Raw genomic sequence first — 13,865 nt, forward strand, 5'->3', positions numbered from 1 at the left:
TGTGGCTCAGTCTGGTTAATGAATTCTGTCCCATATGCACAAATGAGGAAGTTTGCCCTGTTTAAATGTAATGCAGACAAGAAACTTGATTTTGATTGCACACTGATCTTCCACTGATGAACTACAAGTGAGATTCAATTGTAAAACAAATTGTACTATTAACTAACAAAGTGAAATAAAGATCAGGTAAGGACTAGTAAGGGGCTAGTGAACAATATTCTTTAGCAAGAACTCCTGGGAGCAAATACAGATGCATTTTCTGATGTTCAGACACAGTTGTTCAGTGGATAGCATTGCTGCCTCACAGTGCCAGGGATTTGGGTTTGATTCCAGCCTTGGGTGACTGTCTGTGTGGAATTTGCACATTCTCTCCATATAGGTGCGGGTTTCCTCTGGGTGTTCTGGTTTCCTCCCACTGTACAAATATGTGCAGGTCAGCTGGATTGGCCATCCTGAATGCCTATTGCCTCCAGGGATGTGCAGGCTAAGTGTTTTAAGTGGAATGGCCATGGTAAGTTACCCAAAGTCTCCAGGGATGTGCAGATTAGGTGGGTTAGCCCTGGGAAATGTGGGGTTACAGGGAGAGGATGAGAGGCTCGGTCTTGGTGGGATGCTCTTTGGAAGGTTGGTGTGGACTCGATGGGTCAAATGACCTCTCCCCACTATAGGAATTCAATTGTATTCTACATGGATAAACACATAGAAAGATTTTCAATGCTGGAAAACAGAAGAACTTGGACATACACATGAAGTCTTTAAACATATTTTTAAAAAAGTTAACATTGCAGGTAAAAACTCATTGTTAGGTAAAGAGGTGGACAGATTGGCTAATTTTGCTGATTTCACAAATCGTTAAAATATATGAAAGCTCCCCTCCTCCTCCAAAGAATTAGGCTTAGTGCCCAGTTATTTCTTTCTGGTTTAAATTCTTGGCAATTCTGAAAACAGATAACTTTCTAAATATTGTAAATCCAATAAATTTAAGAGGTTTACAATAGCAGTGTCTCAGAACCATATTTCAATGGTCCTTCATGTTCACTAAGACAGACATGTTAGGAAGGGTGGAGGAAACATCTTTAGTAATGCCCTCAAGGAGATATTACTTGGGTGCAAAGTTGTGTATGTAATACAGCTACAATATAGCTTCAAACCACACCTTCAGACAATGCTGCCAAATCTAACCCTTCATGGACTCTAAGTCACCTCGGTAATTACCTAGCCTCTGAACAAATAATCACTGATTCCGAGATAATCAAGCAAGAAAAATATAAACAGATGTTAATTTTTAAAAGTGACAATATTGAAAAAGACATGAATTCACAATCAGCAAATACACACAATCATTGCTTTTTGGATTTGCTTTTAATTCAAATATACTTACGAGAATTTCAAAATGTATATATGCAGGGTAAACTACACTTCATGAAATATTTGATATTTCTAGTTTAATTATCAACAACACAACAGCTACAGAAGGTTGCCATGGTGTGAAATGAACTGAGGCTTTGTAAATATGCATGTTTTACATTCACCCGAGGTAAGTATTTGGGTAATTTATTCTTAAGCAATACATAATTTAATTTCCAAGAGTCTTTCACCATCTCATTAGAGCCTTTTCTTCACAATTTCGAGTGGGAGCAGGTTAACCCACAAATACTCAATATCATTTGCTGCTACTTATCTGATTATGATGTGTATTTGTTCCCTCAGCATCCCACCTCCGCAGATGGGTTTTTGAAAGTTGATCATACCAACATGAAAACTCACCTTTGTTATGGACTAGGCCAGACCATTCAAAATATTCTTAAGCAGGCAGCCCCAGACCATAATTTTGCAATTTGTTTTGGTAAGTGTACAGTGAAAATTACCCGGATTAAGTTAGCTAGCTTGACTACTAGATTTTAAAACAGAAAAAAATTGAGTCACAAAATTACACAATGAATCACAAAGAACAGAATAAAGAACCCCTACAGAACTCAACCTATCCAACTAGACTGAATTATGCTGTTGTTGAAAAATGTGGTGCTGAAAAAACACAGCAGGCCAGGCAGCATCCGAGGAACAGGAGAATCGATGTTTCGGGCATAAGGCTGGTGTGCCAAGCGGGCTGAGTTAAAAGGTAGGGGGGAGGGGCGCTGGGAATACGATCGGTGGAAGGAGGTGAGGGTGAGGGTGATAGGCCAGAAAGGGGGTGGCGGCGGAGAGATCGGGAAGAAGATTGCAGGTCAAGAGGGCGGTGCCGAATCCAAGGGTTGGGACTGAGATAAGGTGGGGGGGAGGGGAAATGAGGAAGCTGGAGAAATCTACGTTCATCCCGTGTGGTTGGAGGGTTCCTAAGTGGAAGATGAGGCACTCTTCCTCCAGGCGTTGTGTGGCCAGGGTCTGATGATGGAGGAGACCAAGGACCTGCATGTCATTGGCGGAATGGGAGCGGGAGCTAAAGTGTTCAGCCACAGAGCGGTTGGGTTGGTTGGTGCGGGTGTCCCAGAGGTGTTCCCTGAAACGTTCCACAAGTAGGCGGCCTCTCTCCCTAATGTAGAGGAGACCACATCGGGTGCAGTGGATACAGTAAATGATGTGTGTGGAGGTGCAGGTGAATTTGCGACGGATATAGAAGGATCCATTGGGGCCTTAGAGGGAGGTGAAGGGGAGGTGTGGGTGCAAGTTTTACACTTCTTGCGGTTGCAGGGGAAGGTGCCGGGAGTGGAGGTTGGGTTGGTGGAAGTTGCGGAGGGAGCGGTCTCTCCCGACTGCTGATAGGGGTGGAGAGGGAAATATATCCCTGGTGGTGGGGTCTGTCTGGAGGTGGCGAAAATGACGGAGGATGATATGATGTATCCGGAGGTTGGTGGGGTGGAAGGTGAGGACCAGTGGGGTTCTGTCCTGGTGGCGATTGGAGGGGTGGGGTTCAAGGGCGGAGGTGCGAGAAGTGGTGGAGATGCGGTGGAGAGAGTCGTCGACCATGTCGGAGGGGAAATTGCGGTCTTTGAAGAAGGAGGCCATTTGAGTTGTTTGGTAGTGGAATTGGTCCTCCTGGGAGCAGATGCGGCGGAGGCGGAGGCGGAGGAATTGGGAATATGAGATGGCGTTTTTACAGGGGGCAGGGTGAGAGGAGGTGTAATCTAGGTAGCTGTGGGAGTCGGTCGGTTTATAGGAAATGTCTGTGTTGAGTCGGTCACCCGAGATAGAAATGGAGAGGTCTAGGAAGGGGAAGGAGGAGTCTGAGACGGTCCAGGTAAATTTGAGTTCGGGGTGGAAGGTGTTAGTAAAGTGGATGAACTGTTCAACCTCCTCGTGGGAGCACGAGGCTGCGCCAATACAGTCATCGATGTAGCGGAGGAAAAGGTAGGGGTTGGTGCCAATGTAGCTACGGAAGATGGACTGTTCCACATATCTGACGAAGAGGCAGGCATAGCTGGGGCCCATGCGGGTGCCCATGGCTACTCCTTTGGTTTGGAGGAAGTGGTAGGATTGGAAGGAGAAGTTGTTCAGGGTGAGGACCAGTTCAGTCAGTCAAAGGAGGATGTCAGTGGAGGGGTACTGGTTGAGTCGGCGGGAGAGGAAGAAGCAGAGGGCTTGGAGGCCTTTGTGATGGGGGATGGAAGCGTATAGGGACAGGATGTCCATGGCGTTGGGGGCCGGGGAAGCGAAAATCATGGAGGAGGTGGAGGGCGTGGGTGGTGTCCCAAATGTAGATGGGGAGCTCTTGGACTAAGGAGGATAGGACGGTGTCGAGATATGCAGCGATGAATTCGGTGGGGCAGGAGCAGGCTGAGACAATGGGTCGGCCGGGGCAGTCGGGTTTGTGGAGTTTGGGTAGGAGGTAGAAATGGGCGGTGCGGGATTGTGGGACTATGAGGTTGGAGGCAGTGGATGGAGATCCCCTGAGGTGATGAGGCTATGGATGGTCTGGGAGATGATGGTTTGGTGGTGTGAGGTGGGGTCATGGTCAAGGGGGCAGTAGCTTCAGGCGGTGTAAAGATCGGTGCGCCAAACTACCACTGCGACTCAAAAGTCTGCCGGTTTGATGGTGAGGTTGGGGTTGGAGCGGAGGGAGTGGAGGGCTGTGAGTTGTGAGGATGAGAGGTTGGAGTGGGTGAGAGGGGTGGACAGGTTGAGGCGGTCAATATCGCGGCAGCAGTTGGATATGAAGAGATCGAGGACGGGTAAGAGGCCAGCACAGGGTGTCCCGGTGGATGGGGTGTGTTGGAGGTGGGAGAAGGGGTCATCAGAGGGTGGGCAAGAGTCCTGGTTGAAGAAGTAGGCGCGGAAGCGAAGGCGGCGGAAGAAATGCTCGATACCTAGTCGCGTGTCGAACTCATTGATCCGGGAGCATAGGGGGATGAAGGTGAGGCCTCTGCTGAGGACTGATCTTTCATCCTCAGAGAGGGGGAGGTCTGGAGGGATAGTGAAAATACAGCAGGGCTGGGAGCCAGGACCTGGTGTGGGGCTGGAGCTGGGAGTGGGAGCGGAGTTAGTTGTGGGGGTGGAGTTTGTCATGGGGGCGGAGTCGGTTGTGGGGGCGGAGATCGACGTGGGGGCGGAGATCGCCGTGGAATTATGCTGTTCCAAATATACACAACAGTGCCAATAAACAAACTCCCTTTAAATGGAATACATATGTACAGGTTGAGGTTGAAAGGCAGAAGAGAGAGAGTTTTCACACAGCTCCCTGTTGAACTTCCCAGTTCAAGACTGAACTAAAACTGCTCAGCTCAGGTCAGCTAAAGTGCTGACCACTTTCCTTTCATTATACAGGTCACTTCTAAAGCATGACTACTTTGGCCTGAAGTCTCATCTATTTATATATAAACAAAAGGCTTCTCAAAATCCTTTTCATCACTGTACCAAACCAGACTGATCGGAGCCCAGCCCAGTTTATTGCCCCTCTGAAAAAAAAATCAACAACAGAGTCTCCTTGAGCCAAGGAACAGCTTTTAATTAAAAAAAGGACCAGCTTTGTGACACCTCCCCCCTTAAAAAAAATGAACCATCAATACCAAAAGATGGCTTCATTTTTAACCCTTCAAAACCCGGTTAGTACTCTAAACACACATATACACTATACTAACTATAAACATGCAAACATGCACAACCACATGCAAATTCAGGCTGCTGTACACCCGGTACCGAACACCTCCGTACTTCATTCGAGTCTTGATAATGTATCGCCAATCACGTTTTCACGACCTGCCACATGCACGATTGTCAAACTGAATGGCTGCAACAACACGCTCGTCATCCTCCTGCAGGAGCACCGCACCGACACCCACATCACTGGCATCGATAGCCACTTTGAAAAGCTTTGTGTATTCCAGTGTGGCTAATACTGGGGCAGTGGTTAACACAGTTTTTAGGCTGTCAATTTGACAGTCCGCTGTCCACTGAAACTTCTTGTCCTTTTTTAACAATTCGGTGAGTGGAGCAGCCACACTGTTAAAGTTCGGCACAAATTTTTGGTAAAATCCACTCAACCCCAGGAACTGTAGTACTGCTTTCTTTGTTGACGGTGTGGGAAATTCCCCAATTACTTTCATTTCGGATCCCATGGGGCCATTTGTCCATGTCCAACAAGATGGCCCAAGAGGGTGACTTGGGCTTTTGCAAATTCACATTTAGTTAGGTTTACCACCAAGCCTACCTTCCAAAGTCGATCGAACAAATACAATAAATCATGTAAACGTTCCTTCCACGACTGACTAAAAATCACCAGGTCATCAATATACACCACACAGTTGGGTAATCTGGCAATGACCTTTTTGGTTAGTGTCTGAAATGTGGCTGGAGCGTTTTTCACACTAAATGGCATGACTTTGAACTGATATGGTCCATTTGGCATTCCGAAAGCTGAAATCACCTTTGCTCTCTTTGACAGAGGTACTTGCCAGTAGCATCTGAGCAAGTCCAGCTTTGAAATGTAAGTTGCTAGCCCCACTTTTTCGATACAGTCCTTCAACTGTGGAATTGGATATGCATCAATCTTTGTAATGGCGTTGACTTTGCGATAGTCACACATAACTGGTGGGTACCATTTGGCTTTGGCACCATGACTATGGTAACACTGTAACTCAATTCGATTATGCCATCTTGGAGCATGCGCCGTATCTCCTTCTGAACCTGTGCCAACTTTAGAGTGTTATGCCTATAAGGATGTTGCTTAATTGGAACAGCATCTCCTCTATCTACATCATGCACAATTAGGTTAGTACTTCCCAGCTCATATCCGCATATCTCCCCATGTGATAGCAATAACTCTTTCAGATCATTTTGATTTTCTTGTGGAAGGTAATTCAATAATTTATCCCAATTTTTGACAACTTCCTCATTGTCCAATGTGATTTGAGGAATGTTCAATTCAGAATCCTCTAAACTTGGTTCTTCCTTCTGTGCTGTAATCATTAACACCTCTTGCTTTCCTTCCCTATCAAAATACCTTTTGAGCATATTCACAAGACACATTCTGTGAGATTTCTTCCTGTCTGGAGTCCTTATCAAGTAGTTCACCTCACTCAATTTCTTCTCAATTTGATACGGTCCACTAAATCTTGCTTTTAAAGGTTCACCTGTTACTGGAAGTTACACCAATACCTTATACCCAATTGCAATATTGCGAATTTGTGATTTCTTATCCACTTCCTGTTTCATTGTATGTTGTGATACTTTTAAATGGTGTCTAGCCAACTCTCCAGCGTGATTTCATTGTTCTCTACATAGTCCAAACGGGTGATCTGTGAATTCTGACTTTTTAATTTCTACTTAATCAGTTTTAACAGTCCTCTTACTTCATGCCCAAAAAATAATTCAAACGGACTGAATTTAGTCGATTCATTTGGTGCAACTCCGATCGCAAAAAGTACAAACAGAATTCCCTTATCCGAATCATCTGGATAATCCTGACCATAAGCCCTCAACATGTTCTTTAGTGTTTGATGCCATCTCTCTAACGCTCTCTGCGATTCTTGATGGTACGCAGTAGATTTGAATTGTTTATTCCCAAGTTATCCAAAACCTCCATGAATAGTTTGGATGTGAAGTTTGGTCCTTGATCTGACTGGATCTCTATTGGTAGCCTGTATCTAGTAAAAAAATTAAGTAATTCTTCTACAACCCTTTCAGCTGTGATATTGCATAATGGGATTGCCTCTGGAAATCTTCTCGACACATCCATTATTGTTAATAAATACTTATGGCTACTTTTTGTTTGAGGTAGGGAACCTACGCAATCCATCAAGACTCTTGTGAAAGATTCCTCAAATGCTGGAATAGGTATTAAAGGTGCAGGTTTTATTACTGCCTGTGGTTTCCCGATTAGCTGACATGTACAAAAGATTCCTCAAATGCTGGAATAGGTATTAAAGGTGCAGGTTTTATTACTGCCTGTGGTTTCCTGATTAGCTGACATGTATGATACATCTGGCAAAATTTAACGACATCCTTGAGTAGTCCAGGCCAGTAAAAATGACTTTGTATTTTATGCTGTGCTTTCCTCACCCCTAAATGGCCTCCAAGTGGTAGCTCATGCGACACTCGCTGAACCTCCTTTCTATATCCTACTGGCAAAATAATTTAATGAATCTCTGCCCATTTCTCATCTGCTTGAATACATGAACGTCTCAATTTCCTCATTAAGACATCATTTATTAAGTAATAACACAAAGGAAGGCATTCACTTTCTTTCTTTGCATAAGCCTTTTGATATAACTGTTTTAACTCATCTTTCTGCTGTAATTCAATCAGATTTTTTGAGATAAAGATACTGACATATCTACTTATTTGCTCCTTCTCTGTACCACTTATCTGAACAAAGAAAGTTTTGGATAACACTATGTCAGCTTCCTTATCTGTGTCTTTTGATCACACCTGGTTCAACTTGTGCCTCTGTGATCTTGTGATCACACAATCAGGGAAATTCCTGAATAAACATTCTCCATGTCTTCAGTCACCTGCATCTCCATGGCTTTTCAACTAGAGTAGGCAGCATGTCTACCGGTGAATCAGCTATATCATTTGCAAAGACAAATTGTATTCCTGTAGTTGAGAATTTGTCCAGTACCCCCACAAATTCTCCACTCTTCTCTGGATTCTCTAACCTCACTTTACATAATTGAGCAATCAAAGTTTGTGCGAAGATTTGTAGCTCGGGTGCTCGTTGTTGTGGTTCTGTTCGCCGAGCTGTAAGTTTTTGTTGCAAACGTTTCGTCCCCTGGCTAGGCGACATCATCAGTGCTTGGGAGCCTCCTGCGAAGCGCCTCTTTGATGTATCCTCCGGTGTTTATAGTGGTCTGTCCCTGCCGCTTCCGGTTGTCAAGCGGAAGCAGCAGGGACAGACCACTATAAACACCGGAAGAAACATTAAAGAAGCGCTTCGCAGGAGGCTCCCAAGCACTGATGATGTCGCCTAGCCAGGGGATGAAACGTTTGCAACAAAAACTTCCAGCTCGGCGAACAGAACCACAACATAATTGAGCAATTTTTGTCTCACCATGAATTCCTGTTACCAGTACCTTTCTAGCAATAGTCCTTCAGGAGTACATATCTCCTCATCCCTCATCATTACAGACTGAGAGGATCCTGTGTCCTTTAATATTGTAACCTCCTTACCTACTACTCCTGGCCTATGTGAATAAACTTTACCCTTGCATGTATATTTTTTAAGCAGATCTGGCGCTTCCTCCTTAATCAATCTCTGATCATCTTGTACACTCTAAGACAGTTGTTTACCTTCCCTTGTGCTTTTTGTTACTAGTCCAGCAAAACTCCCAGGCTTGTCTGGTTTCCCTACATCTGGCTTTCTCCTAGCCCACCAACACTGTGATTTCGTGTGGCCCACTTTATCACAATGAAAATACCGGAACTTTTTTAACTTCTTTGTCCCCCTCAAGGGCTTCTTCTTTTACCCTGTGGTAAGTTATCCTTATGATTTTCACTGAGATCTACCTTTCCCTTTCCACGTGAGGATTTCTCTTTGCCCCAATTTCTATCCCTCATGGACTGAAATTGATTCTGGAAGCAAACCGAGTTTTATGGAGCAGCTCATAGTCATCAGCCACTTCAGCTGCTAACCTTGCTGTTTTAACTCTGCTCTTCCACATGAGTTTGCACTACGTCAGGCAGTGTATTTTTGAATTCCTCCAAAATACTTACCTCTCTAAGGACCTAATAGTTTTGCTCGATCTTTAAAGCTGTTATCCATCTATCGAAATTACTCTGTTTTATCCTTTCAAACTCAATATAGGATTGACCAAGTCCCTCCTCATATTCCTAAAACATTGTTTATCGGCTTCTGGTACGAGCTCATATGCTCTTAAACTGGCTTTTTTTCACCTCCTCATACTCCCCAGATACCTCCTCTGATAGTGATGTGAATACCCCACTAGCCCTAACTACAAGTTTCATTTGGATCAACAAAACCCACATTGCCACTGGCCACTGCATCTGTTTAGCCACCTTTTCAAATGAGATGAAAAAGGCTTCCATATCTTTCTTATCAAATCTAGGCAATGCTTGAACATACTTAAACAGTTTCTCACTGGGCTTCTGACTACCAGGGGCTTACTCATCCTCACTCTGTTCCTCACTAATTCTACCCTCAGCCTTTATCTCCAGCCTTTTATGCTGACTTTCCTTTTTAAGTGTCAGTTTTTGAAGTTCAAACACTCTTGCTTTTCCTTTCTCTGCTCTCTCTTTTTCCCTCTCTTCTGCTTCTAATTGTAACTCACACTGTTTCATTCCTGCTGCCCTTTCCTTATCTCTCACCTCTAACTCAAGCTGCTTCGTTTACAATTGAATTCTTGCCATCTCGATAGATCCTGAGGGTTTCTGCAACAGGTTTAAATGCTGAGCTATTGCTGTAATTATCTCTCCTTTCCTCAAAGAAGCAGACAGTTCCAGTTCCAGCTTCTCTGCTAATTCTTGCAACTTGGTCTTATTCACTTTTTACAAACCTTCCAAAGTCACCGCATCCACATCCAGAAAACGTTTGGTGACTGAAAGAGCCATTACTATCCCAAGCTTTATCTACCCAACCAAACCAACACCCGAAATAAAGACACTAGCACCAACCACTTGCTGTTTAAAATCCTGCAAAGAGCCTCCAATCTGTTATGGACTAGACCAGACCACTCAAAACATTCTGAAGCAGGCAGGCCTATACCATAACTTTGCAATTTTTTTCAGTAAGGGTACAGTGAAAATTACCCAGATAAAGTTAGTTAGGTTGACTACTAGATTTAAAACAGACAAAAACGTATTCACAAAATTATGCAATGAAACACAAAACAAACGAAATGAAGGAAATAACATCAACAGAGGAAATGACATCGCCAACCAAAAGAAACTCAAACATATAAATAGAAAGCAGGAATTTTCAGCAGTGCTTCGCCTGAGGCCCACTGAAGATATTACCTAGTAGGGTGACAAAGCGTCTGGAAATGAATTTTCAGCTCAGCGAGCAAACCTACATCCAAAACTTCAACCTGAGCTACAAACCTTCCCAAAACTCGCTAACAGAATAAAGAACCCCTACAGAACTCAACCTATCCAACTAGACTAAATTAAGCTGTTCCAAATATATGCAACAGTCCTAATTAGCAAACTCCCTTGAAAAATGAGTATAAATGGAACACATATGTACAGGTTGAAGTTGAGAAGCAGAAGAGAGAGCGTTTTCACACTGCTCCCCGTTGAACTTCCCAGTTTAAGACTGAACTAAAACTGCTCAGCACAGGTCAGTTAAAGAGCTGACCACTCCCTTTTCATTATACAGGTCACTTCTAAAGCATGACCACTTTGACCTGAAGTCTCATCTGTTTACATATAAATAAAAGGCTTCTCAAAATCCTTTTCATATCTGTACCAAACCAGACTGATCGGAGCCCGGCCTGATTTATTGCTGCTCTGAAAAAAATCGATGACAAAGTCTCCTTGAGCCAAGGAACAGCTTTTAGCAAAAAAAGGGACTAGCTTTGTGATACCTTGCTACTAGGCCATTCTAATCAGTCAAAGTTAAACAAAGAGTCAATGAAGAAGAAATGACCTCCCGATAGTCTGAGTGATTGAAATTCTGATTTTCTTATGTATAGTTTGAGTATCATTACTTGCCTTTAAAGAACATCTTCCCTGCGTAGGGACTAGACAAAAACTAATGGACATTAAATTCGATAGGCCCAAAAAAACAGGTGTGAGATTCATGATCCATGATCAGCCCTTGCCTGTTGCTTTAGAAGCTAGCCACTTGACCACTTGGTCCTGCCTGGTCACTTACACCAATCAAGATCAAGTCAGTGATAATCATGGCATTGATTGGTACATGATTCAAAATTGGACGCGGAATCATCAGAGGCTAGGACCAGTTGCAGCAGGTCTCTATTACTCAGAGCCAGCCAGCACCTCTTGAAGGGGAGAGACAATGCGGCTAGCACATGAGCTAGAAGTCTTTCTGTAATGTATTCTGAGTTGGCAATGACAGGAGAATGACACAACATGGGAAAGGGTGGGCTTCATGATTCTTAGATGCTGCACTGGATGTCTGAGTGATAAAAGTGCAACAATAACAAAATGTATTCTTATAATGATGTTCATATGATAAAATGTTGATAAAGATTTTGCAGGAGTATTAGAATGAAAAATTTGACACAAAACCACTCTGAAGACATTCAAGCAGATGACCAAAAACAAGTTCCAAGAGATTGGTTTAAGGATCATCTTAAGGTCACGAGGCAAAAAGGTTCAGGGAGGAGATTCCAAAGCTTAGGGTTGGCAGCTAAAGACAATGTCACCAATGGTGGAGGAATTAAAATAAGGATTAAAATCACAGATGCTCAAAAGTCCAGAATTAAATGAACCAGAAGCTGATCATTTTGAAGTTGGGATGTTACTTCCCAGAGCAGAAAGGATGTGTCCTATTGCAGGGGGAAAGGCTGCCTTTTAGAAAAACACTTGAGAGGTAGTAGGGCTAGAGAGTTGGAGCCAAATCCCAAAAGCCTGGGTGCAATGCCATTTATAGGTCACTAACCTCACATGGGTCAGCCACATCAGGAAATTCAATAGCAAATGCCAGCTCGTACCAACCGCATCAATGTCAAATAATGCACAATGAACCACAGCCTATCAGCCACCTAGCAATAATGTCTATCAATCAGAACTCATCTCTACCATTCATTGCTTCAACACACTCTCGTGCAGTTAATATCACTGCAAGTTTTATGTTCATGCCTCACAGCTTGCGTGCACAACCAGCTACTAAAATAAGATAGCCATGTCATCCAAGCATAGTGGGACACACTCATTGAAACATTTTCCTCTTTCTTACAAGACAGAGGAACACTTAACAAGCACACTGCTAACTCTGGTTATGTAAGGTAAAGGTTATGAAGGAGTTAATGTTCTTTTTACATTGAGCTCCACTCTTCTGATGGTATCACACAATGCATGCAGGTGAAGACAATAAGTTCTATACTAGCTTTCATAAGGATTAGGCATGATCAGTACAGTTCCCAAAAATCCAAGTAATTGTGCCTGACTAGGAATGTAGCTGTACTTGTTGCAATTGTGCAATAAACCATTGTGTTAATGGTTCTTTTATACAGACTCTATAGTGAGATATTCTCTATTACTGAGCAATCAATAAATCCTACACAAAGTAAAGATGAAGGAGGACTGGTGGCAGTGAACGACCTCAAATGACATTTACCCTGAAATGCATACTGGCAGTGGTGGTAAATACCATGAGGTGCTAATAGTGACAATCAGGATAATATCAGATGATATTGATGCATACAGTGACCCCCAACATGAGCTGAAGAAGATCCAGAAGAAAAGAAAAAAAATTAAGACAGGTGAGTTTATTACATTAAGAGCACTACCACTTTAAGAATACACAGACAGTGGTCAGCAGCTGAAGCATGGTTACAGACAGAGTAGCTGCAGTAGCTGGAAGTAGCAACAAAGCAAGCTCAACCCTTCAAAGCAAATCTTCATGAAGAAGTTGGTAAAGGGTACAGGGAAACAAAGTGTGGTCTAGGGAAGGATAGAAAAGGTAGCCATGCTTAGAAAAGCATGGAGACCACAGCAAGGGAGTAAGTAAAGGATATTCAGAAAGGGTAAGGGTGAGAAGATTACAAAAATAGTCAAAGAGGAGCAGGGAGTCCGGGGAGTGAAAAAGAGAATTCTCACTTCTCCCAATGAGAATTGCCACACACACAGTTTCAAAGGCACAGCTGCAGAGACAATGAAAGAGCCAGAAAAGAAATTTGTATTAGAGCTACAGAATCAAGAAGGTTTCAGAATTTAATTAATATGGAGAAGATGACTTTTAGAAAAATATAGGAAAAGAAGCGAGCAGAAGAAAAGTCAAGAGAAACAAAACATTTGAAAGAAATCAAACTTTGTAACTAAATTCTGATTTCAACAGGAAGATTTGTAAAGCATGCAGCCAAAGAATATGGTTTAAAAACTTGTGCAGAAGAAATTGCATTGTATTTTAGACTATAAAAGATGGAAAATATCCATTTTGTTCAGAAAGAAGTGGGAAACTTCATCTTGGCTGCAGAAGGTGGAAACATCCTGGAAAAAAAGTGAATAGCAACCACTTTGATCAATGGAAAAAATGGGAAACCCTGGAAAGTTGTCAAAATCCTGTATGTAGTACAAAGATATGGTATTTCAAAAAGACTGAAATTTAATAGTTAAGGGCAGTTAACTACAACAGAACACCAGTTAATAGAATTTGAAGCTTTATGGATGAACTTAATATAATATCATAACAATGCAGAGTTTGAAAAGGCTGGCAAATTAAGAAAATACTGTACAGATTTTAGCAAATTCTACAGGTACTTTATTTAAAAAAACACATTTGTGAATGTAAC

Source organism: Chiloscyllium plagiosum, unplaced genomic scaffold (genome assembly GCF_037043375.1).
Source record: "Chiloscyllium plagiosum isolate Xiang-an unplaced genomic scaffold, Cpla_swu_hap1 HiC_scaffold_6, whole genome shotgun sequence".
Classification (NCBI taxonomy): Eukaryota; Metazoa; Chordata; class Chondrichthyes; order Orectolobiformes; family Hemiscylliidae; genus Chiloscyllium; species Chiloscyllium plagiosum.